Source organism: Trachypithecus francoisi, unplaced genomic scaffold (assembly GCF_009764315.1).
Source record: "Trachypithecus francoisi isolate TF-2019V2 unplaced genomic scaffold, Tfra_2.0 Contig00529, whole genome shotgun sequence".
NCBI lineage: Eukaryota > Metazoa > Chordata > Mammalia > Primates > Cercopithecidae > Trachypithecus > Trachypithecus francoisi.
This window is the reverse complement of record NW_022680703.1, coordinates 93,586-115,401: the sequence shown is the minus strand read 5'-3', so window position 1 is coordinate 115,401 and position 21,816 is coordinate 93,586. Positions and strand designations below refer to the sequence as shown.

General features: G+C 50.9%; 2 long non-coding RNA genes across 4 annotated transcripts; both read right to left on the bottom strand.

Moving 5' to 3' along the window:
• Positions 1-22: 22 nt before the first annotated feature.
• On the bottom strand, positions 23-4,038 carry LOC117085204. 3 transcript variants are annotated; one of them, XR_004437874.1, is made up of 5 exons: positions 3,992-4,038; positions 3,517-3,587; positions 1,889-2,009; positions 491-602; positions 23-440 (listed from the first exon to the last, which is right to left on the bottom strand). It is a non-coding gene; the product is annotated as an uncharacterized LOC117085204 (long non-coding RNA). The 3 variants fall into 3 exon arrangements; XR_004437870.1 differs by lacking the exon at positions 23-440 and having other exon boundaries at positions 441-602; XR_004437873.1 differs by lacking the exon at positions 23-440 and having other exon boundaries at positions 441-578.
• Positions 4,039-8,628: 4,590 nt separating this feature from the next.
• Positions 8,629-20,044, bottom strand: LOC117085199. Its single transcript, XR_004437860.1, has 3 exons — positions 19,203-20,044; positions 13,160-13,227; positions 8,629-10,677 (listed from the first exon to the last, which is right to left on the bottom strand). It is a non-coding gene; the product is annotated as an uncharacterized LOC117085199 (long non-coding RNA).
• Between the last annotated feature and the right edge of the window lie 1,772 nt (positions 20,045-21,816).

Sequence of the window (21,816 nt, the reverse complement as noted above, 5' to 3'; positions counted from 1 at the left end):
CCTGGGCTTCTACAGAGCACAGATGTCAGCAGCCCAGGGCACAGAAGAGCCCAGAGCCAGGAATGGAAGTGCCACTGCCAGCAGCTGAATCTGAGAGGCAGCTCCAGGGCCCTGGGACCTAGGCCTGCACGCCACAGACATCTCCCTGAGCTGGCCCCAGGCCTTCCGGGTATCCCCAGTATGAGGGAGAAAAGCCTGCATCCACCATCCCGCCAGGTGGGCGCACACCTGTCTGGAGGCACAGGTGACCTTTCTGAGGTGGTGCCTGGACCACTGTACTTTGTGCTGCCACCTGAACTGCCGCCCTCAAGGTCCTGCCTGTGCCATCTCCCTGCCCCCGGCTCTCTAGGACGCAGAAGCCAAGCAGGGAGGAGCTGCGGGAACACGGACCTCGCTGCCGCTCTCACGCATTCCCTCCTTGCCTGCAGGAACATGGACACCTCGCTGCCGCTCTCACGCATTCCCTCCTTGCCTGCAGGAACATGGACACCTCGCTGCCTGCTCTCACGCATTCCCTCCTTGCCTGGGGTCTCAGAGAGGACAGTTCAGGGATCCACAGGATTCACAGCCTCCAGGCTCTGGGGAAGGGGAGAACGGGGTCCCTGAGGCCCCAAGATCATACACCTATGAGGCTAGGGCTCCATGGAGGCCCAGGTCTGCTCAGAGCCATCCATGTGCCTGGGCCTCACCACAGGGAGGTAAGACCAAAGTGGGGAGGAAAGGCAGGACTTCAGGCGCTGCCAAGTGTCCTGCAGCCTGGGTCAGGAGAGGGCCTGTCCTCCAAGGTCTCCTGGGGGAGGTGGAGCCCGCCTCAGGGGGCACAGCATCACCTCCTTCAGCCCCAAGCCTGGGCCAGGCTGCCACTCTGGTGGGGGAGCCAGGTGGGCTCTGGGAGGCCTGGGACTTTCTCACCCCTCCCAGCCCCCAGGGGCACAGTGCCTGGGTGAGAGACCCCAGGGGACCTGTGAGCTTGACCTTTCTGAGTCACACTGACCCACGGCCTCCCAGGGGCCAAAGACTCCACCCCACAGAGCACAGAAGATGGCACTGGCAGGCCCAGGCACAGATGGTCAAGGAGACACAGCCCCACTGCTGTAGTCCCCTGTGGCCACATTACGCTCCTTGTCTGGTAGCCAGCTCTCAATCTCCTGCACCTCACCACACAGGCATGTGGAAAAAGTCACCGCACAGGGCCTTGACTGCTGCCTCTCCCTGCCAAGTGACAGCTTGTGAGGTCTCTGCTGCTGTCTCCCCAGGGTGAGCACAGACCGGCAGGAGCTGAGGCTACCCCAGGAGTGCTCCTGGGCTGCCCACAGGTGCTGCCGCAGATTCCCCTAAGTCACTCACAAGGAAAAAGCTGTGGAGAGGCGGGAAGTGGGGTGGACAGAGGGCACAACTAGGGTGGGGGCTGGGGGCACAGCTCTAGCACCAGGAAGTGGTCTCCCGGCACCCCCCGGAGGGAGCTGTCACAATAGACACGCAGCCCCCTCCACTCCAAAAGGATGGAGAGAAGCGTCAAAGTGAGGGCTGGGCTGGGCTCCACTCTGCCCCTGTTCCTTCTCCCAGGGTGAGCTGGGACGTGGGAAGGAGGCCCTGCTCTGGACAAGGAAACAGAGTTGACCCCTTGCCCCCTGCCGCCCAGCCTCCACCCTGCACCCTGCACCCTCCACCCTGTCCCCAGCACGGCAGCTTCCATCACATGCCAGATCTCCAGGCAGGCAAACGCGGGTTGCAAGGGCCACAGCCTGACTTCCTCGCCACACACCTGCACCACCCCTGGCACAGATGTCTTCCCGCCCCTCCCTCAGGCCTCCTCTGATGTGGCCATGCCTGGTCTGGTCCCCAGACCCACCACACTCCTTGACATCAGCCAAAGCAAGGGTCCTACCTCAGAAAGCAGCTGAGACCCCAGGGCTCCTATTTCAGCCTCTGAGCACAGTTCCACGAGTCACTCCTGTATCTGGGCCAGACTGTCCCCAGGGCACTGGAGCCTGAGGCAGATGCTTTACCTGTGAATGGGCAGGATTGGGGCCACCTCCCTTGTGTGGGAGCCCTCCTCAGCCCCACCCCTGGACCCTCACCACTGGCCCAGAGAAGGGGCTGGAGCAAACCAGAGGACCCAGGCTGGGGAGCTCCTGCGTCCTTTCCCCTAGCACCAGAGTTCATTGACCATGGATGCCTCAGTTCCCTCACTTGTGAAATGGGCCAAGGTAAACCTGGTGAAGCTTCTGGCCAGAGAGAGGAGAGGAAAAAGAGAAATGAAGCAGGCGGAGCTGCGTCCCTGGCCTGAGCAGAGGTAGACCTGCTTTCTCCTGCACGCCAGACCGCTGGGCCACTCTGGCCTCCAGGAGTCGCCTACAGCCCTCACTGGTGGGCTGCCCACTGTGGGGCTCCTGAGGGTGGGCCCTGCAAACAGAGAGCCAGTGGGGCAGTGTGCTGAGTGGATTGGCCTAATGCAGCCTCTGCAGAGGGTGTCCCGGTGGCCTGGAGAGGGGGACCTGCCAAATCACAGCGCCCAGCTCCTCCGTGCTGGGAGCAGAAGCCCCCTGGTCTGGGGGAACAGAGGGCAGGTCCTTCCTTGCCACAAAATGGGACCCAAGAAATCAGGCCAGGAAGATGAGAGGCCTGCTGAGGAGCTGAGGGGAAAGGGGCGTGGGCCGGCCTGGGACCTGTGGGGGAGCCCCCGATGCTTGGACTCCGTTTTCCCATCCACACAATGGGGACAGCCAGACCTATGTGGAGCAGCGACATGCCAGAAACTTCTAAGTGCAACTAGAGGTTCTCTAGTTCTGGTTCCAGGATACCTGGCACGGACAGGCTACGCCCCGCATGTATGAAGGGCGTGTGTCTCTGTGTGCCCATGTAGGGTCCCTGTATATGTGAGTGGTAAAGGGGGCTGGGGTTCCTGTGTGGACCTGGGTGGAATGGGGGTGTGAAGGAGCCACACTGTGTGTGTCCACAGCTTCAGGGGCATATCTCCATGAGAATAGGCAAGAGTGTGTCTTGGTGGTGACCCAGCGTGTGAGTATGCCTGTGTGAACTGGGAAGGATCCTCATCCCCCAGAGACAAAGCTCACACCATGGCAACAGGCCAAGCTGATGGCAGCAGAGCCCATCTGAAGTAGCCACTGTCATGATGCCGGCCGCCTGGACAGGCACAGGCAGCGGATTCTCAGGTGCAGCTGCCAAGGGGGGCAGTCCCCAGAGCCCACCCTGGGAGCCCTCTGGAGCCTACCCCACCAACCCCACCCTAAGCAGGTCAACACTTAAAGTACTCAGTAATTGTGGCCCTGAGCTGTCCCATGGCCCCAAAGGCCACATCTTCAGGTGCCCTGCCAGGCAGCAGCACAGGACTCCAAGACTGCCGGGTGGGTCTCAGACAATAGCAGCCCCTCCAGGGGAGCCACCCCAGAAATCATAGGCTTTTAGGTGTTTAAACACCAGGGCGGCAAAAACGCAGAAGGAAATACAACCAAGGGAAATAAAATTTCCATTTCAGAGGTAAAAAGAATTTACCATGTGAACCCCTGTGGCTTCCTCCGAGGATGTCTGTGCTGACGCATCCTCCTCCAGGTCTTCCAGGTCACCTGCGAAACAGAGTCACTATAAACACATGAGCTCCACTGACTGAATCCCTCAGGTGTCTTGGAGCTGTGGACCCGGGGCTGGCGTGTGTGGAAAGGTGTGTTCACAACACAGATTCAGCCTCTGCCTGTCCATCCTCCATGGTGGTGAGGGAAGGCAAATGGTAAAGGCAGGCATCAGGAAGGCCACAGAAGACAGAGCCTTGATCCTCTAGCTAAGGCAACCTCTTCAACCTCAAATAACCCATCTCAAACAGGGCCCACCACACAGTGTTTCCCTGCAGCATCCAGGGCTCCTCCTTCCTAATCTGACCTGAGCTAACTTGCCCTCCCATCTTGATGAATATGGTGAAACGTGGTCTCTACTAAAAATACCAAAAAAATTTACCAGACTTGGTGGTACACACCTGTAATCCCAACTACTCGGGAGGCTGAGACAGGAGAATCCCTTGAACCTGGGAGGCGGAGGTTGTAGTGAACCCCAGATCGTGCCATTGCACTGCAGCCTGGGTGACAGAGAGAGACGCCGTCAAAAAAAAAGAAAGAAAGAAAAGAAAATTAGAATCTCATCCACCTCTGAGAGAGAAATACTCTGTGCCAGGAAGAATGAAAGAAAAACACTGAAGACACTCAAGGAGGGTGCGGTGAGCCAGGATGCTAACACCCACCACGCCGGCTGCCCCACAGGAAAGGCCCTGCCATCCACCTCACCACTGATGGCCTCAGGGATGCTGTTCCCACGATCCCGTCCAGAAAAAGGAACAGATTCCAGACAACAAGAACTCAAAAGACACTGATGTGAGAAAGAGGATCAGTGTGGATTTGCTGGTCCTTTGTCCAACTGAGACAAAGTCAGGAAGACAAAGAGGGAAGGCCATAAGATGACCGGTGCTTTGTGAGTACCCTGTGAGATTCAATCATTCCATGTCCTGAGGAAGAAATGAGGCTTGGCCAGGCACGGTGGCTCACACCTGTATCCCAGCACTTTGGGAGGCCAAGGCGGGTGGATCACCTGAGATCAGGGGTTTGAGACCAGCCTGGCCAACATGGTGAAACTCTGTCTCTACTAAAAATACAACAATTAGCTGGGCATGGTGGTGGTGGGCACCTGTAATCCCAGCTACTTGGGAGGCTGAGGCAGGAAAATTGCTTGAACCTGGGAGGCAGGGGTTGCAGTGAGCCGAGATCATTCCATTGTACTCCAGCCTGAGTGACAAGAAGGAGACCTCCTCTCAAAAAAAAAAAAAAAAAAGAAAAAGAAAGAAAGAAAAGAAAGAAATCAGGCTCTTGGTGGTGGTAAATATAGAAAAGCTGCTCCGGGGGCTCCAGGGTGGGGGACGGAATTTTCTTCCTCCTTCACATGCCTGATGATTCAGAGTCATGGGGAGAGTTTCTGTTCTTTCCTGTGATGCCCACATCAGCCTGGAGGGATGGGCAGGGCAGGGGCTGCCACCCAGAGTTGACAGCTTAGGGAAGTGAAATGAGGGATTTGAAGTCAGTTGCCCAGAGTCACAGCACTCAGGAGTGATGGATCTGGGACAAGAATGTAGATGGTTTTCTGGGGACAGAGGTCCCTGAACGCCTGAGATCTCTAAATCATGGCCTGCACCCTGAACCAGGACCTCTTTTCACTCCCTTTCTCAACCCTCCTGCCCCAGGTCTCTTCAGGAAGGTGGATACCTGGAGGTGGCTGAGTCCAGAGAAGAGCTTCAATCATTCAAACAGAAACCTCCAGCCCCTGGCCTTGCTTTGTGGTGAGCATGTGACCAGTGACCACCCCAAGGGACCAGGGGTCTGCCTGGCCCCCAAGCTGGCTCAGGACTCAGGATGTTCCGAGCCAACTGCCACTTAACGGCTGTGCCAGAAAAACTTTCCTTCAACTGACCAACCCTGCATGAGCAGTTAATGGAAGTTAACTGAAAACGTGGCCACTGGGGCTGGTGCATCAGTGGTTTGATGCATTAAGTCTATGACCCATCCATCTTGCTGACGGCTGACCTGAGCAGCAACCTGAGAGTGGACAGCACCTCGACGAAGGGCACTGAATGGCCCGGAAGCCACCCTGGTGAGCAGGCCCTCAAGGTTAATGAGAGACAGGTAAGGTGGGCCCCGGGCCATGAGCAGGTGCCGGAGGAGAAGGACCGTGAGCAGGAAAGCAAGTGCCTCTGCCTGCTCGCAGGAGACAACCCAGATAGACCAAAAGCCAAGAGCACAAAACTATGTGACAGCTGAGACCAATGTCGGCTTTTTAGACCTTGAAGGCAAGCGTGTTGGTGTTACAGTGACAGAATTAGAACCTGGGGGAAGGTGACAGAGCTGATGAAAATTTGAAGGCGGAGGTTGCAGTGAGCCAAGATTGTGCCACTGCACTCCAGCCTGGACGACAGAGGGAGACCCCATCTCAAAAAACAAACAAAAAAAAAAAAGAAAGAAAAGGAGAGTTCTCATCCCAGCCCAGTTGTATAAAGATGCAACTTTTCCAAGAAAAAAGAAACAGAAGGCAATGATGTGTGACCTGTAAATTACATGTAAAGAACACAGTAAAGGTCGAACTTCTGAGGCATCAGTCTGAGAAGTTTTTTTTTTTTTTTTTGAGACGGAGTCTCGCTCTGCTGCCAGGCTGGAGTGCAGTGGCGGGTCTCAGCTCACTGCAAGCTCCGCCTCCCGGGTTTACGCCATTCTCCTGCCTCAGCCTCCGAGTAGCTGGGACTACAGGCGCCTGCCACGTCGCCCGGCTAGTTTTTTGTATTTTTTTTAGTAGAGACAGGGTTTCACCGTGTTAGCCAGGATGGTCTCGATCTCCTGACCTCGTGATCCCCCGTCTCGGCCTCCCAAAGTGCTGGGATTACAGGCTTGAGCCACCACGCCCGGCCGAGAAGTTTTTAAGAAGAAATAGGCCGGCGCGGTGGCTCAAGTCTGTAATCCCAGCACTTTGGGAGGCCGAGACGGGCGGATCACAGGTCAGGAGATCGAGACCATCCTGGCTAACACGGTGAAACCCTGTCTCTACTAAAAAAATACAAAAAAATAGCCGGGCGACGTGGCAGGCGCCAGCTACTCGGGAGGCTGAGGCAGGAGAATGGCGTAAACCCGGCAGGCGGAGCTTGCAGTGAGCTGAGATCCGGCCACTGCACTCCAGCCTGGGCGACAGAGCAAGACTCCGTCTCAAAAAAAAAAAAAAAGAAAGAAAAGGAGAGTTCTCATCCCAGCCAAGTATAAAGATGCAACTTTTCCAAGAAAAAAGAAACAGAAGGAAATGATGTGTGACCTGTAAATTACATGTAAAGAACACAGTAAAGGTCGAACTTCTGAGGCATCAGTCTGAGAAGTTTTTTTTTTTTTTTTTGAGACGGAGTCTCGCTCTGCTGCCCAGGCTGGAGTGCAGTGGCCGGGTCTCAGCTCACTGCAAGCTCCGCCTCCCGGGTTTACGCCATTCTCCTGCCTCAGCCTCCCGAGTAGCTGGGACTACAGGCGCCTGCCACTCGCCCGGCTAGTTTTTTGTATTTTTTTTAGTAGAGACAGGGTTTCACCGTGTTAGCCAGGATGGTCTCGATCTCCTGACCTCGTGATCACCCGTCTCGGCCTCCCAAAGTGCTGGGATTACAGGCTTGAGCCACCACGCCCGGCCGAGAAGTTTTTAAGAAGAAATAGGCCGGCGCGGTGGCTCAGTCTGTAATCCCAGCACTTTGGGAGGCCGAGACGGGCGGATCACAAGGTCAGGAGATCGAGACCATCCTGGCTAACACGGTGAAACCTGTCTCTACTAAAAAAATACAAAAAAATAGCCGGGCGACGTGGCAGTCGCCAGCTACTCGGGAGGCTGAGGCAGGAGAATGGCGTAAACCCGGCAGGCGGAGCTTGCAGTGAGCTGAGATCCGGCCACTGCACTCCAGCCTGGGCGACAGAGCAAGACTCCGTCTCAAAAAAAAAAAAAAGAAGAAATAGATTTCAGAATGAAAAATTGTTACCTCTTGTATTCTCATTGAGAACAAATTCATATCTTAAGAATAGTTTACTTTTCAATCAAAATTCTAGTTTGATATTAGCATACGTTTAACATTGTAGCTAATTTTAATAAGATCTTATAAACAAATCTATCCCAGTTTTGATTGGGATTAGAAATTATGAGGTTATAAAACATTTGTTTCACAAGTCTTTTACCACCCCATAACTTTTTCTGTTTTATAACTGTTTACATTCATTCAGTTGTATTTATCTTTTAAATTTTTCTTTACAACAATCCCCAAAACTTTTAAACGAGGCAACATTGTTTCAAATCATGAAATAACTCATCATTGTTTGTAGCAGTCTCTGCATTCAGCCTGCTCTAATATTTGGTTTCAGCTTTGGATGTCTCTATTCAGAAGACTGGCCTGTAATCTCCCTCTCGTGGGCTGTCTCATACCACACTTGGTATCAAGATTCTCCGGATCTGGTGAAGGCAGTGTTGCTGTGTTCCTTCTGGATCTATTCTATGGAAAAGTGTGCATAAACTTGGCATGGGAAACGGGACATTTTCCTAAATAGAGGAAAATGTTTAAGGCAAAAATCTTGATAGAAAAATCAAGAATACAAATTGAGCCGTAAAACTCTAAAATTTGTACATCTATAGACAAACTGGAGTTGGGGAAATTAAAAAAAAAATATCAGGGAGACATTTGAAGTCCAAGCGGCTGATCTGAAGAAACTGCAGTGTGAAGAGGGAAGTGAGCACACCTTGAGAAGAGCAGCAAAGGTCGCCTCCCGTCGTGATCGCTGGTCTCCTCGCTCTGCACAGTGTCAAACGGCAGTTCACAGAGTGGCAGCCGGGACGGAGGCAGGACCTTCATCATGAGATGGCAGTGGGTGCACTCAGGGTGCTACGGCCGTAGACAAGGGCTCCATCTTCAGACGACCTCAGTGACAGGTCACCGTAGAATGTTCAAACGAACACGTGCCACACTATGGGGTCCAGCTGCTTCTATCTAGACCAACGTCTTTTGGTTGCAAATTCTACCTTCTTTTTAAAAGCCAGCATTTCTCATGAGAAACATGCTCTCTGCCATGCAGTCTGTCCCTGAAGCTGTCACCTACAGATGCCATCTTGAATCAGGGCTTAGTTGGTAATGGACTCTTACATTTGCTCACCAAGAAATTCTGCAATTCATCTATAATTTCCATGGTGAGATTTGCATATCATAATGCAAATAAAGTGGAAAGAAGCCAAGATAAATAAAATTCCCATCTTAGACAAAGAAAGAAGACTCTACCTGGTGAAGAGCTAGGGTCACCTCCGGAAACATCTCACTAGTCATTGTTGCTAGGAAACATAGAGTCTCTGGCAGCCGTGGGAGCTGCTGAAGGACCTCTGGCAGCCTTGGGTGCTGAGGAACAGGGCTGGCATGTGTGGAGGAGATAGGCGAGAGCACAAACCAAGCTGCTGCTGGGCCACCCTCCTTGGTGGTAAAGGAGGCAGAGGAGACCATCAGGAGAGCCCTGGGAGACAGAGCCTTGGGTCTCTGGCTAAGCCACCCTCATCACTGTGAAGTACGCAGTCTGTTCACACAGGCAGCACACAAATGCACGACATCACTCCAGAACAGGGTCTCCTCACAGAAAGAGGCCTGGTAAATATCCTCTTTTTTGTAAAAATGTTACTACGTCATCTAACTTTCCTAAAAATACCTATGCTCCTACTGCAGTTATTTTAATGGACTTTAAAATACGGTGAGCTACACACAATATTTACTATTTTAATCTTTAATTTCACGATCCAGGAGCAGACAGGACTATAACAGCAGACAGAGAGGGGAGCCCAGGCACTTCCCCCTGACCCTGAATCAGAATCCACATAGGAACCTGAAAATGTGTGGGACTCAGCAGACTGCGGAGGGTGAGCAGGAAGCCTTTTCACACTTCTGGTCTGTCTCAGCGCTCGGCTGTGTGTACTAGAACATCACTGGTGCCCCAAGATGGACTGCCCAGGGCTGAGCTCTGGGATGAGAAGGAACAAGGAGGACACGACCCCTACCCTCACAGTGACCAGCCATGGCCAGGATCCCTCCACCCATGGATGGCAGGTCACAGCCTTTGGCACTGATAATTCCAAGCCTATCTCAGAGAAACAAGCAAAGTGATGTCTTATGGGTCACAAGGGAGATTTGCAAGGAACAACTGGCCTCTGGGGCAGCCCCTCCCTTTGCTTAGCTCATCCTACACTGGAACTGGCTCCTCTCCCACCTCTGCTGCAACTAGTGTGAAGCAGCTGCCCTGGCCAGGAGCTGTGAGGCTCCCTCCAGTTAAATAGGATTCTGGCCAACACACACCAGCCCCATGCACACAATGCCACCCTACGTAGAGAACGCGGCGGCTCCCAGGGACTGCAGAATGTGCCCATCTCTCCTTATCTGGAGCAACCACTTCTCCCACCACAGCCTGGGTCCTCAGTCACAACAGGAAGTTCAACTCCGGCTGCCTATCTACAGGAAAGCCAGCGAGACGGTGGCACATTCCTCATCATCTGGATTATTCGTCCACATGGGAGAGATTGCCCCACATATACCGTTCTCCTTGACTCCTGAAGCTTCCTGTAATAACAGAAAACATATTGCTGTGATCATCAGGCTGTGCTGTGTCCTGTGTACACAGGTCTTTGCTTCACTTGGTGACATTAGAAAACCAGATGAAAAACTGTGTTAAAGTCTAAGGAACACAAAAGAACAGGACAAACCGCCTCACGCTACAGACACAATTTCCTTGAAGTATGTTTCCTCCAAGTCCATGTGGCTTGGCAATTAAGTAATTTTGTTCAAGGAAAGAATCAAGCTGCTAAGGAAAAAGCTCACTGCCACACAGTGCTTGGCTGATGCTGTCATTTTATCCTGCTATTAAAATCAAGCCTCACTGGGAAACAGGCTCTCACTCAGAATTCACCTGACCAAGGACACTGTGTAAGTCGTCTATAATACATACCGTCAGATTCTCATCTCGCAGGCTCATTCAGAAAAATAAAGCTAGGAAAGCAACTGTATTCCTCAGACAAATGCAGGGGTCTGATCTTCAGTTTCCATGGGGCCTCCTTTTTCTTCTCCCTGAGGTGTTCCTCCATTGGAATCTAGGAAGATAACGTGTGACCATCAGCAGGTGCAGGAAGGAGCAGGGAAGAACAGCTTTCTGGCCCCAGGCCGCCTCAGCAAGTAAAATAGCCCATCTTGAACAGGGCACAGCACCCAGGGCAGGCTGGACTTCCCTGCAGCCTCTCAGGGCTCCTGCCTCCTGATCGGACCTGAGCTCACTTGCCCTCCCTTCCTGAGTCCTTCCAAGGTCATTTCCTTCCTAGAATCCATCTGTGGTGCGTCTGTGTGTATCTGTCATTCTAGAATATTTTATACTTGGTAAAAAGAAACCATTGTTTAAGAGAACATTTCATTCTAGCCAAAATATTCTATATATTCACTAATCTTTTGTTTTAAAGACAATAAAACAAACCTTTGAAAATACTAAGTTATCTTCTCATTTAAAGATAACTCCTACTTAGCAAGTGCTATCTGTCCTGGCACTCAGCCTTCTCAATGCAGTGTGTGTGTGTGTGTGTGTCGGGAGTCCATTGCTGCTCACACGCACAGGGGCTCTGACACTGGGACAGCCCATCATGGGGGCAGCAGGTGAGGGTGCGGACCCTCCCCAACCCAGCCGCGCAGGGGAGATGGGTGGTAGGCTAACACCCAAGTTGTTCCTTGAAACCACATTCGGTGCTGGGTCTTCACTGTGTTTACTCCTCAACTAAAGCATTTATTTTTCCTCTTTATTATTTTTTTGAGAGCCAGTCTCTGTCACCCAAGCTGGATTCTAGTAACATGATCTCTGCTCACTGGAACCTGTGCTTTCTGGGCTCCGGTGATCCTCCCCACTCAGCCTCCGAGGTAGCTGGGACTATAGGTGCACCACCACACACAGCTGATTTTTTTTTTTAATAGATACGGGGTTTCACCATGTTGCCTAGGCTGATCTCCACCTCCTGGACTCAAGCCATCCTCTTGCCTCAGCCTCCTGAAGTGCTAGTATTACAGGCGTGAGCCACCCACCTGGCCAACTGGAGCATTTCTGAGGCTTGTGATGGTCCTATTATTAAACACAATAGAGCACGTCCCTGATTATTCTCTGCTTTTGACCACGAAATGACAATGACCCCACCACTGCTGCCGACAGCCTGTGAGCTCTCTGTGTGTTTCACATTAACGATCACACCTAAGTCCACTGGAAAATGTGACTATTCCTACCCTGGGTTAGGGAATCTTTGAGACCTCCCTACGCTCAGTGTTTGGGGCCTCTCTAGGCTCTCATCCTTCCACATCAGACAGATACCGGAATTCCCTGGCATGACGAGTTATACCAGGGCTGGCTGGTGAGTGCACAACAGTAGCCCAGGGCATCAACCCTCCATCCATTCCTGAGTTCACATTCGCCTCTTCCATTTAGGAGATCGAGAGCCTGGGAAACTCATCTCTGCACCATCTCTGAGCAGTGTGGATGTAAAATTTACCTTCAGGGACAGCTGTGGTGGAGGATCAATGGGTTAATTATGTGAAGTGTGCAGTGGTGATGCAGTTTTTTAGGAAAACTGCTCCCTGGGTTGTGCTCTGCACAGGGAAACATGCTTTCTGGGGAAATGCACATGTACTCCCAAGACATTCCCAATCACTCCTCCCCACCCTGATGCACACCACACTATTCCATCTACATGACAATCCTGCCTCCCTCCCCACCCCAATGCACACCACACTATTCCATCTGCATAACAGTCTTGTCTACCTCCCCACCCCGATGCACACCACACTATTCCATCTACATGACAATCCTGCCTCCCTCCCCACCCCAATGCACACCACACTATTCCATCTGCATAACAGTCTTGTCTACCTCCCCACCCCGATGCACACCACACTATTCCATCTACTTGACAATCCTGCCTCCCTAGACTCCAGTGGATGGTCACAGTTCTTTATTGGACTCAGTGTTTTTTATACTGAACTGTCCAAACCTCATTTCTGTCAGGAAGCTCAAACTGAAGTGGCTCTCCAGCAAAAGCAGGATAGGAAGTGCTACCTTTGGCAACACTAAAGATCTCTCCTTAGAAAGCAGCGCTTCCAGAACACATACCTTTTTCTTTGGCGCATTTGTCGGCCTGCATTTACAGAAAGACACTGTGAGCTTCAGACCATCCTGTGTCCTGTGTGCACAGGTCTTTTCTTCACTTGGTGACATCAGAAAACCAGATGGGAAATCGTGTTCAAAGGAACACAGAAGAACAGAAGGAGCCGACTCATGCTAAAGTTTTTCCTGGAGGATGTTTCCTCTCAAGGTCATGTTGCTTGGCAGTTAAGTGATTTTGCCCCAAGGGGAGAATCAAGCTGCTAAGCCACTCAGTGTGTGGCTGATGCTGTCATTTTCTCCTGCTGCCTTAAGTCAAGCCTCAGTGGGGAACAGATGCTCCTTCAGAATTTCCCCCACCAACGACACCGTACAAGTCACCTATGATACATATGATCATATCTTAAGAAAATAACTTTCTCTCAGATAAAACCAGGTGGCCTGACCTTCAAATGCCATGGGCATCCTCATCTGAGCTCACTGGCGAGGCCTTCCAGGGGATCCTCAGCGGGAACTAGGAGAACACAGAGTGGCCGTGAGCACCTTGGCGGTGTTGCCCATAAACAATTCAGAGGCCGGGCGCGGTGGCTCAAGCCTGTAATCCCAGCACTTTGGGAGGCCGAGACGGGCGGATCACGAGGTTAGGAGATCGAGACCATCCTGGCTAGCATGGTGAAACCCCGTCTCTACTAAAAATACAAAAAACTACCCGGGCGAGGTGGCGGGCGCCTGTAGTCCCAGCTACTCGGGAGGCTGAGGCAGGAGAATGGCGTGAACCCGGGAGGCGGAGCTTGCAGTGAGCCGAGATTGCGCCACTGCACTCCAGTCTGGGTGACAGAGCGAGACTCCACCTCAAAAAAAAAAAAAAAAAACAATTCAGAGCCACTGGTTGACATAGGTGTGGGCCACTCCACACTCCACTCGACCTGGGTGGAGAAACCAACTCCAGTGAAACACATGTAATTTTCTTTAAGACTGGAAGGATCTATTTCTATGTTTACTCAAAGAAGCAGTAAACTTCTTCCAAGGGAGAATTTGGCTACTTTCAGCCTCATGGAGGAAGTGTGAAGGGGGTGCCCTTGTACCCTCTACACAGGAGAGGTGCGATGTGCTACTGGCAGCCTAGGAGAGCCAGCAGCAGAGAGGAACTGGAGCCCCAGAGAAGCCAATTCTTCCCCCAAAGAAATGATGCCCAGGATCACATTCACCCCTAACAAGGGGAAGTCATGGACCTGTGCTGGGAGGATGGCTATGAACAAACACCTCAACGACCCCAATATGGATGACTCTTGACAGACATCTGGACTCACCCCAATGAAGACTGCTGGGAACTGGGCTAATCCCACTGAGGATGATTAACACCTGGGCTGAGCCCCCCTGGGGACAACAATGAGGATGTCTATGAAAACTTGGGTGTTCTCAGAAGAGGACGGCTATGAACACATGGCCTGGGCCCACTGAAAACTGCTGCTAGGCTGGGCCCAGGAGGCAGCTTTGAACAGATGGGACTGATCAGGACAAGGATAGCTGTGAATACTTGGGCGGGCTGGCCCAGATGAAAAGGGTTATTAACTTCTGGGCTGGTCCCCAATTAGGACATATGAGAAAACCTGGACTTCCCCAAGTAATGATTGCAACGAACAACTGGGCTCGGTCCGATGAGGATAGCTGTGAACACCTGTGCTGTGCTCAATGAGGATGACTGTGTACAATGGGGTCTGGCCAATGACAGGGGTGTGTGTGTGTGTGTGTGTGTGTGTGTGTGTGTGTGTGTGTGGTGTGTGTGTGTGTGTCTGTGTGTGTGTGAACAACAAGGCTGTTTACTTCACCTGGGTGCAGGCGGGCTGAGTCCGAAAAAAGGAGTCAGCGAAGGGTGGTGGGATTATCATTAGTTCTTATAGGTTTCGGAATAGGCAGTAGAGTTAAAAGCAATGTTTTGGGGGCAGGGGGTGGAGCTCACAAAGTACATTCTCAAGTGTGGGGAAAATTACAAAGAACCTTCTTAAGAGTGGGGGAGATCATAAAGAACCTTCTTAAAGGTGGCGGTAATTGCAAAGTACATTGATCATTTAGGTAGGACAGAAATAAATCACAACAGTGAAATGTCATCAGTTAAGGCTATTTTCACTTCTTTTGTGCATCTTCAGTTGCTTCAGGCCATCTGGATGTATACGTGCAGGTCACAGGGGATATGATGGCTTAGCTTGGGCTCAGAGGCCTGATATTCCTGTCTTCTTATATTAATAAGAAAAATAAAACAAAATAGTGGTAAAGTGTTGGGGTGGTGAAAATCCTGGGGGGTGGTATGGAGAGATAATGTGCAATGTTTCTCAGGGCTGCTTCGAGCGGGATTAGGGGTAGCACGGGAACCTACGGTGCGAGAGATTCAACTGAAGAAAGATTTTGGGGTAAGGGGTGATACTGTGGGGTTGGTAGAAGGAGCATTTGTCGTACAGAATTACTGGTGATGGCCTGGATGCGGTTTTGTATGAACTGAGAAACTAAATGAAAGACACAAGTTCCGAATAAAGTAAGAGGAGGAGAAATATAGGTATTAAAGGACTAAGAATTGGGAGTACCCAGGACATCCAATTAGAGAGTGTCCAAGGGGGTTCAACGTTATTGTTTGCTTGACTGGCGAGTTTTTGGGCTCTATCCTTGAGTTTTATGTTGTCATGTAACAGGCCAGAATGATTTAGGTAAAAACAACACTCTTCATTTAAAAATATACGGAGTCCTCTTTTTTCAGCAGTAAGTCAAGGCCTCGGCAATTTTGGAGGAATTTTTTTGTTAAAGAAGGATTAGAAACGGCTAGGAAAGAGTAAGTTTGATAGTGTGGTGGAGATGGCTGGGGAAAAGTACAGGGTGGCCTAGGAACGGGAACCAGAGTAAGAGTAAGTATAAAAGTAAAGAATAGGACTTCATCAGGGTGAAAGTATTGGAGGGTACCTTGCCACTGAAGATCTTCTATCCACTTCAAGAAAGTCTTAAGGGTGGCAGACTGAGGTAAAACCAGGAGCCACTAAATACCAAGAGCTTGAGAAACTGCTTGGGTGATTTGACTAATAAAGGCCAGTCTGTTATTGGACTGTATAGAGGTGGGACGGCCAAACCGAGGAATTATGTCTGACAGAAGAGAAGAAATGACCACGGTGACCTTCTCAGACCCTGTGGGAAAGGCCTCTACCCATCTAGTGAAAGTGTCTACCCAGACCAAGAGGTATTTTAGTTTCCTGACTGGAGGCATGTGAGTAAAGTCAATTTGCCAGTTCTGGGCGGGGACAAATCCCCGAGCTTGATGTGTAGGGAAGGGAGGGGGCTCAGTAATTCTTGAGAAGTAGAAGAATAGCAGATGGCACACTGAGAAGTTATCTCCTTGAGGACAGATTTCCACGATGGAAAGGAAATGAGAGGTTCTAAGAGGTGGGCCAGCGGCTTGTAACCTACATGGAAAAGGTTATGAAATGATGACAGAATAGAATGGGTCTGTGAGACTGGAAGGAGATATTTTCTTTGGTCCAAGAACTATTTGCCTTGTGCAGGAAGAGATAGGTGGAGTTTCAGTGAGGGAGTAGGGGGGAGTGGCCAAGTGAGAAGGAGAAAAACTGCCCTGAGGGACAGAAGTTGGAAAGCTTGCTGCTGTTTTGCTATCTTATCAGCGTAAGCATTGTCCTGAGTGATGGGATCTCATGCCTTTTGATGGCCTTTGCAATGAATGATTCGAGCTTTCTTTGGAAATGACGCGGCCTTGAAAAGTTTTTATTAAAGAGGCATTAATGATGAAGGACTCTTGCATAGTGAGGAAACTTCTTTCTGCCTGTATAACAGCACGGTGGTGCAGGATATAGAAGGCGTAGCCAGTATAAATATTGACGCGTAGTCCTTTTGCAAGAGTGAGGGCTCCAGTTAAGGCAATGAGTTCGGCTTGCTGAGAGGTAGTGGAGGGGACAGAGCGGTGGCCTCAATGATAGATGTGGAAGATACTGTAGCATAGCCTGCCTTTGCTGGTGAGTGGCGATTAGGCCTGGTGGAACTGCCATCAATAAACCAATTGTGATCAGGGTGAGGAACAGTAAAGAAGGAAACATAGTTTGGAAACAGAGTGAATGCCAGGTGGATCAGAGAGATAACAGTCAAGGAGGTCAGGTGTGGTATCAGGAATAACGTGGGGGCCAGCCTAAAACAGCAAGGTCAAGTTGTTTGGACAGAAAGGCTACAGGGCACGGTCCCGGCTCTTGTGTAACAATTCCGACCACACAGCCCTGCAGCTTCGGCTGTGTGTGATGAAAAAGGGTTGGGATGAGTTAGGGAGAGCTAGTGTGGGGGCAGCTTCTAGGGCTGTTTTTAAGAAATGGAAAGAGAAGTGAGGAAAGGATTTAGGATCAATGGGGTCAGCTAGGTTTCCTTTTGTGAGTTTCTATAATGGTTTTGTTAGGACAGCAAAACCAGGTATCCAAAGGCGAAAGTATCCAACCATGCCTAAGAAGAAAGGGAGTTGTTTTGTAGAAAAAAGGTGTTGGGGTTTAAGAGATTGGTTGGACATGATCGGCAGGGAGAGCACGGTGTTCTTATGTAGAATTATGCCAAGGTAGGTGACGGATGGAGAAGAAATTTGAGCTTTGGAGGGGGATACCCTTGAAGAATAAATGTTGAAGGAGCAGGAGGGTGTCTTGTTGAGAAGATTCAAAGGATGAGCTACAAAGTACAAAGTCTTTGACTACAAAGTCTTTGACTACAAAGTCATCAATATATTGAATAAGGTGAGAAGCAGAGGGGTGGAAAGAAAGTAAATCATGGGAAACAGCTTGGAGGCTGAAGTAATGAGGGCTGTCCCTGAAGCCTTGCAGCAGTAGAGCCCAGGTAAGCTGCTGGGACTGATGGGTGTCAGCGTCAGTCTGGGGTAAAAGCAGAGAGGCTGGGACGAGGGGTGCAGGGGGATAGTGAAAAAAGCATCTTTAAGATCAAGAACTGAATAGTGAGTTGTGGAGGAAGGTACTGAGGACGTTAAGAGTGTATGAGTTGGGCACTACAGGGTGGACAGGCAAAACAATTGGTTGAAAAGGCGCAGATCCTTAACTAACCTGTAAGACTTGTCTGGTTTTTAGACAGGTAAAAGGGAGAATTGTAAGGAGAGTTTATAGGTTTTAGAAGGCCATGCTGTAACAGGCGAGTGATAACAGGCTTTAATCCTTTTAAAGCGTGTTGTGGGATGGGATATTGGCATCCAGCGGGGTAAGGGTAATTCGGTTTTAATGAGATAGTAAGGGGTACATGATCGGTCGCCAAGGAGGGAGTAGAGGTGTCCCATACCTGTGGGTTAAGGTGGGGAGATACAAGGTGAGGATGCGAAGAAGGCTTTGAAATGGGGGAAAAGGCAGCAATGAGGTGTGGCTGTAGCCCAGAAATAGTCAGGGAAGCAGATAATTTAGTTAAAATGCCTCGACCTAATAAGGGAGCTGGGCAGGTGGGATAACTAAAAAGGAGTGCTTAAAAGAGTATTGTCCAAGTTGGCACCAGAGTTGGGGAGTTTTAAGGGGTTTAGAAGCCTGGCCGTCAATACTCACAACAGTTATGGAGGCAAAGGAAACAAGACTCTTGAAAAGAAGGTAATATGGAGTGGGTAGCCTCCGTATTGATTAAGAAGGGGACGGACTTACCCTCCACTATAGGAGTTATCCAAAGCATCTGTGATGGTCCGGGAGGCTTCCAAGGCAATGGGGCAGCGTCAGTCTTCAGTTGCTAAGCTGAGAAGGTGTAGAGAGCCTTGGGCCAGAGTTCCAAGGGCTCTGGGAGGGGGTGCTGGGCGAGTTGGACAGTCCGATTTCCAGTGGGGTCCCGCACAGATGGGACACGGCTTAGGAGGAATCCCGGGCTGCGGGCATTCCTTGGCCCAGTGGCCAGATTTCTGGCACTTGTAGCAAGCTCCTGGGGGATGAGGTTCTGAAGGAACCCCTGACAGCGGCCAATGACAGCTTTGACAAATTTAGTAGGCACCAGTGAGGAAGGGTGTGAAAGCATGAGCTACTCCCGGTAATTAAAGCATTGCAGACCTTGGCTTGGCCCAGTGAGACTGAATGTGAATATCTGGCCTGGGGCGAAGGAGAATAGCTGTGAACACCTGTGCCCGGACCAATGAGGATGGCTGTGAATACCTGGGCTGGGCCCAAGGAGACAGCTTGGAATAACTGGGATGGGCCCAGAACATATGGCTATCAACACCTGGGCTGACCCCAATGTGAACAGCTAGAAACATCTGGTGTGTGCTCAGGAGGACAGTTCTGTTCATTTTGGCTGAGTTGAATGAGGACAGCTGTGAACATCTGCACCGTGCCTAATTAAGATGATGGTGAACAGATGGGCTGTCCCCATGGGGGACATCTGGGAAGCCCTGGCCTGGGACCATGGAAACTGCTGGAACCAACTGGGAGAAGTCTTGTGAGGAAAGCAATGAACTCCAGGGCTGGGCCCAGTATGGATGGCTGTCATTACCTGGGATGGCCTCTATGAGGGTGGCTGGAACCAATTAGCACACGTGTGAACAAACTAGCTGGCCGGATCAGGACAGCTGTGAACATCTGGGCTGGCTGTCACGTGAAGGACAGAGAACTCCGTGGCTGGCTTAGATGAGGACTACTGTGAACACCGGTTCAGGCTTAGATGAAGACAGCTGGGAAACCCTGGGCTGGACATAATCAAGATGGCGATGAACAGGTGGCCTCGGACCAATGAAAATGATTCTTACCCTGGGCTTCATGTCATTGAGAGGAAGCGTGAACTCCTGGGCTTGCTTTGATACTGATAGCTATGAAAAACTGTTGCTATAAAGAGCTGAGCTCACACAAACGAGGGAGGCTGTGAACACCTGGGCTGACCTGGATGGGGATGACTGTGAACACATAGCCTGGGCCCAGTGAGGACAAGTACTAACACCTGGGCTAGATACCAAGGAGGACAGCTGTGAACGCCTTGGCTGGGCTCCATAAGGACAACTTGGGAGTGTTTGGGCTCGGCCCTAAGTAAATAGCTGTGAACCCCTGAGCTGGGCCCAGTGAGGGCTGCCATGAAAACCTGGGCAGGGCCAGCGAGGACAGCTGTGAACATCTGGCCTGGGTCCAAAGAGAACAGCTGAGAACACTTGGGCTAAGCCAGTAAGGACAGCTGTGGCACCAGGGATGATTGCCATGTAGACAGCTGTAAACACTGTGGCTGGTCGCATGAGCACAGCTATGAATGTCTAGTCTGGGCCCAGTAAAGACAGCCAAAAACACCTGCCCTGGTTTCAGTGAGAGCCACTGTGAGCGACTGAGCCTGCCCCCATGAGGATGCCTATAAACAGCTGGCTGGGCCCAAGATGAATGGCTCTCGACACCTAAACCCACCCCGAGAAAGATGCTGTGAACAACTGGGCTAACCCCACTGAGGACGACTATTAACACCTGGGCTGGGTCCAAGTGAGGGCGACTTCGGCTGGACCCGGAAAGGACAGCTGTGAACACCTTGGCTTTCTCTGATGAAGACGGCTATGAACCCATGGCCTGGGCCCAACGTGCAAAGCTGTGAACACCTGCGTTGGTCCCAGTGAGGGAAGCTGGGAAAACCTGGGCTGGGCCCAGTGGAAGCAGCAGTGAACAACCAGGCTGGCCACAAGAGGACAGCACACGGAAACGGATCATGATGAGGATGGCCGTGAATGCCTGGAAACAAAGCTACCTGAAGTCATTGCACTTCATTTTCATAAAGGGAGTACTATTTCATCTGTTCACAGCAAAAACTGGCAGAATCACCATGCTCTGGCTTTTATGAAGCTGATCCCCATGAGTAGAAAAATCCTACGAAGCTGAACTCAGAGATAACTGTTTAAAAAGCTGACTCCAATGGTTCACATTAATGAGCTCTTGTAAAGAGCCTTCTGGATAGAGCATTCCATCTGATGTCTTTCCTGAAAAAAAAAAGGCGGGGGCTCTGGGCAGAAAGGGGCAGAAGAAAGTGGAAGTCCACGCCTGGGCTCGCCTGCCAGCTGTAGCTGACCCCTGGCTAGGGCACTGCAAAGCCAACCCAGCCTGTGCTTCCTTTCAGACCCCAGCTCCCCGGCAGGCTGGCTCCTTCTCTGGAAGCTTCCTCCCTGCTCTGGGAATGACACTTCATGGATTCATCTGTTTGCATTTTCCGGATGACATCACACTCAATTTTTTTCTTTTTTTGCCTTTCTCTCCCTCTGTTCACCTCTCACCTCTTAAAATCCTGTTTGTCCCACTTCCCTGTCCTTTGGAAAAGTAGTAACACCCGCCAATGACCATCCTCTGCAGTCCCCAGACTCCCTCTCCCTGTCATCATTAATAAAGGTGACACCGCAGCTTGGCGTGAATGCAGGTCCTCCCCGACACGCCCTACCCCCCCATCTCTTGGAGCGTATAGTTCCCTGACTGCAAAACCCCTGCCTTTGAAGGTTTCTTCCTGCACCCAGCTCCCTTATCTATATTCTGAGTCACACTCAAAGAAAAATCAAGTGACACAGTGAAAAATGCCATTCGGAGAGCTGGCCTGGTGGAGCCGACATCAGATCAACTTATTAAAGCCCCACATCTACTAATTCCACCTAGAAAAAAAAGATGTCAAAGTTGTTTGGACTGATTTGTTCCTCAAAATCTCCCCTGACTGTCGCCCTGGCAGGGCCAGAGAAATCCCAGCAAAAGTCTAATCAAAGTTAAAGCTCAGAGTTGGAGAGCTGACGGGGTGGATGCTTCTTGGGAACGATCCTGCAAGCCAGCCTCCCTGCCGCACAGATGGGGAAACCCTGGACCAGAGGGGTTAGGTGGTTTCCCCACAGTCACATTACAACCCAGGCACGTGATCACTGTGTTGAGTTGACTTTATCACCCTCTACCACCTTCAAACAGCAGTCCCCTGAACCTCCAAGTTTCCCACAAAGAGATTGTTCTCTCCCAGCCTTATTTTGCCAGAGGGCTGTCCAGGTGCCCAAGATAAATGAACCTTAAGGCTGATATTTGAATAATACATTCTTATTTCTCTGACCAAATAGGTTTCCAGATTTGGGGCAGAACAAGCCATTCAGCAATTATTTTATCTTTCAAAACAAATGGAA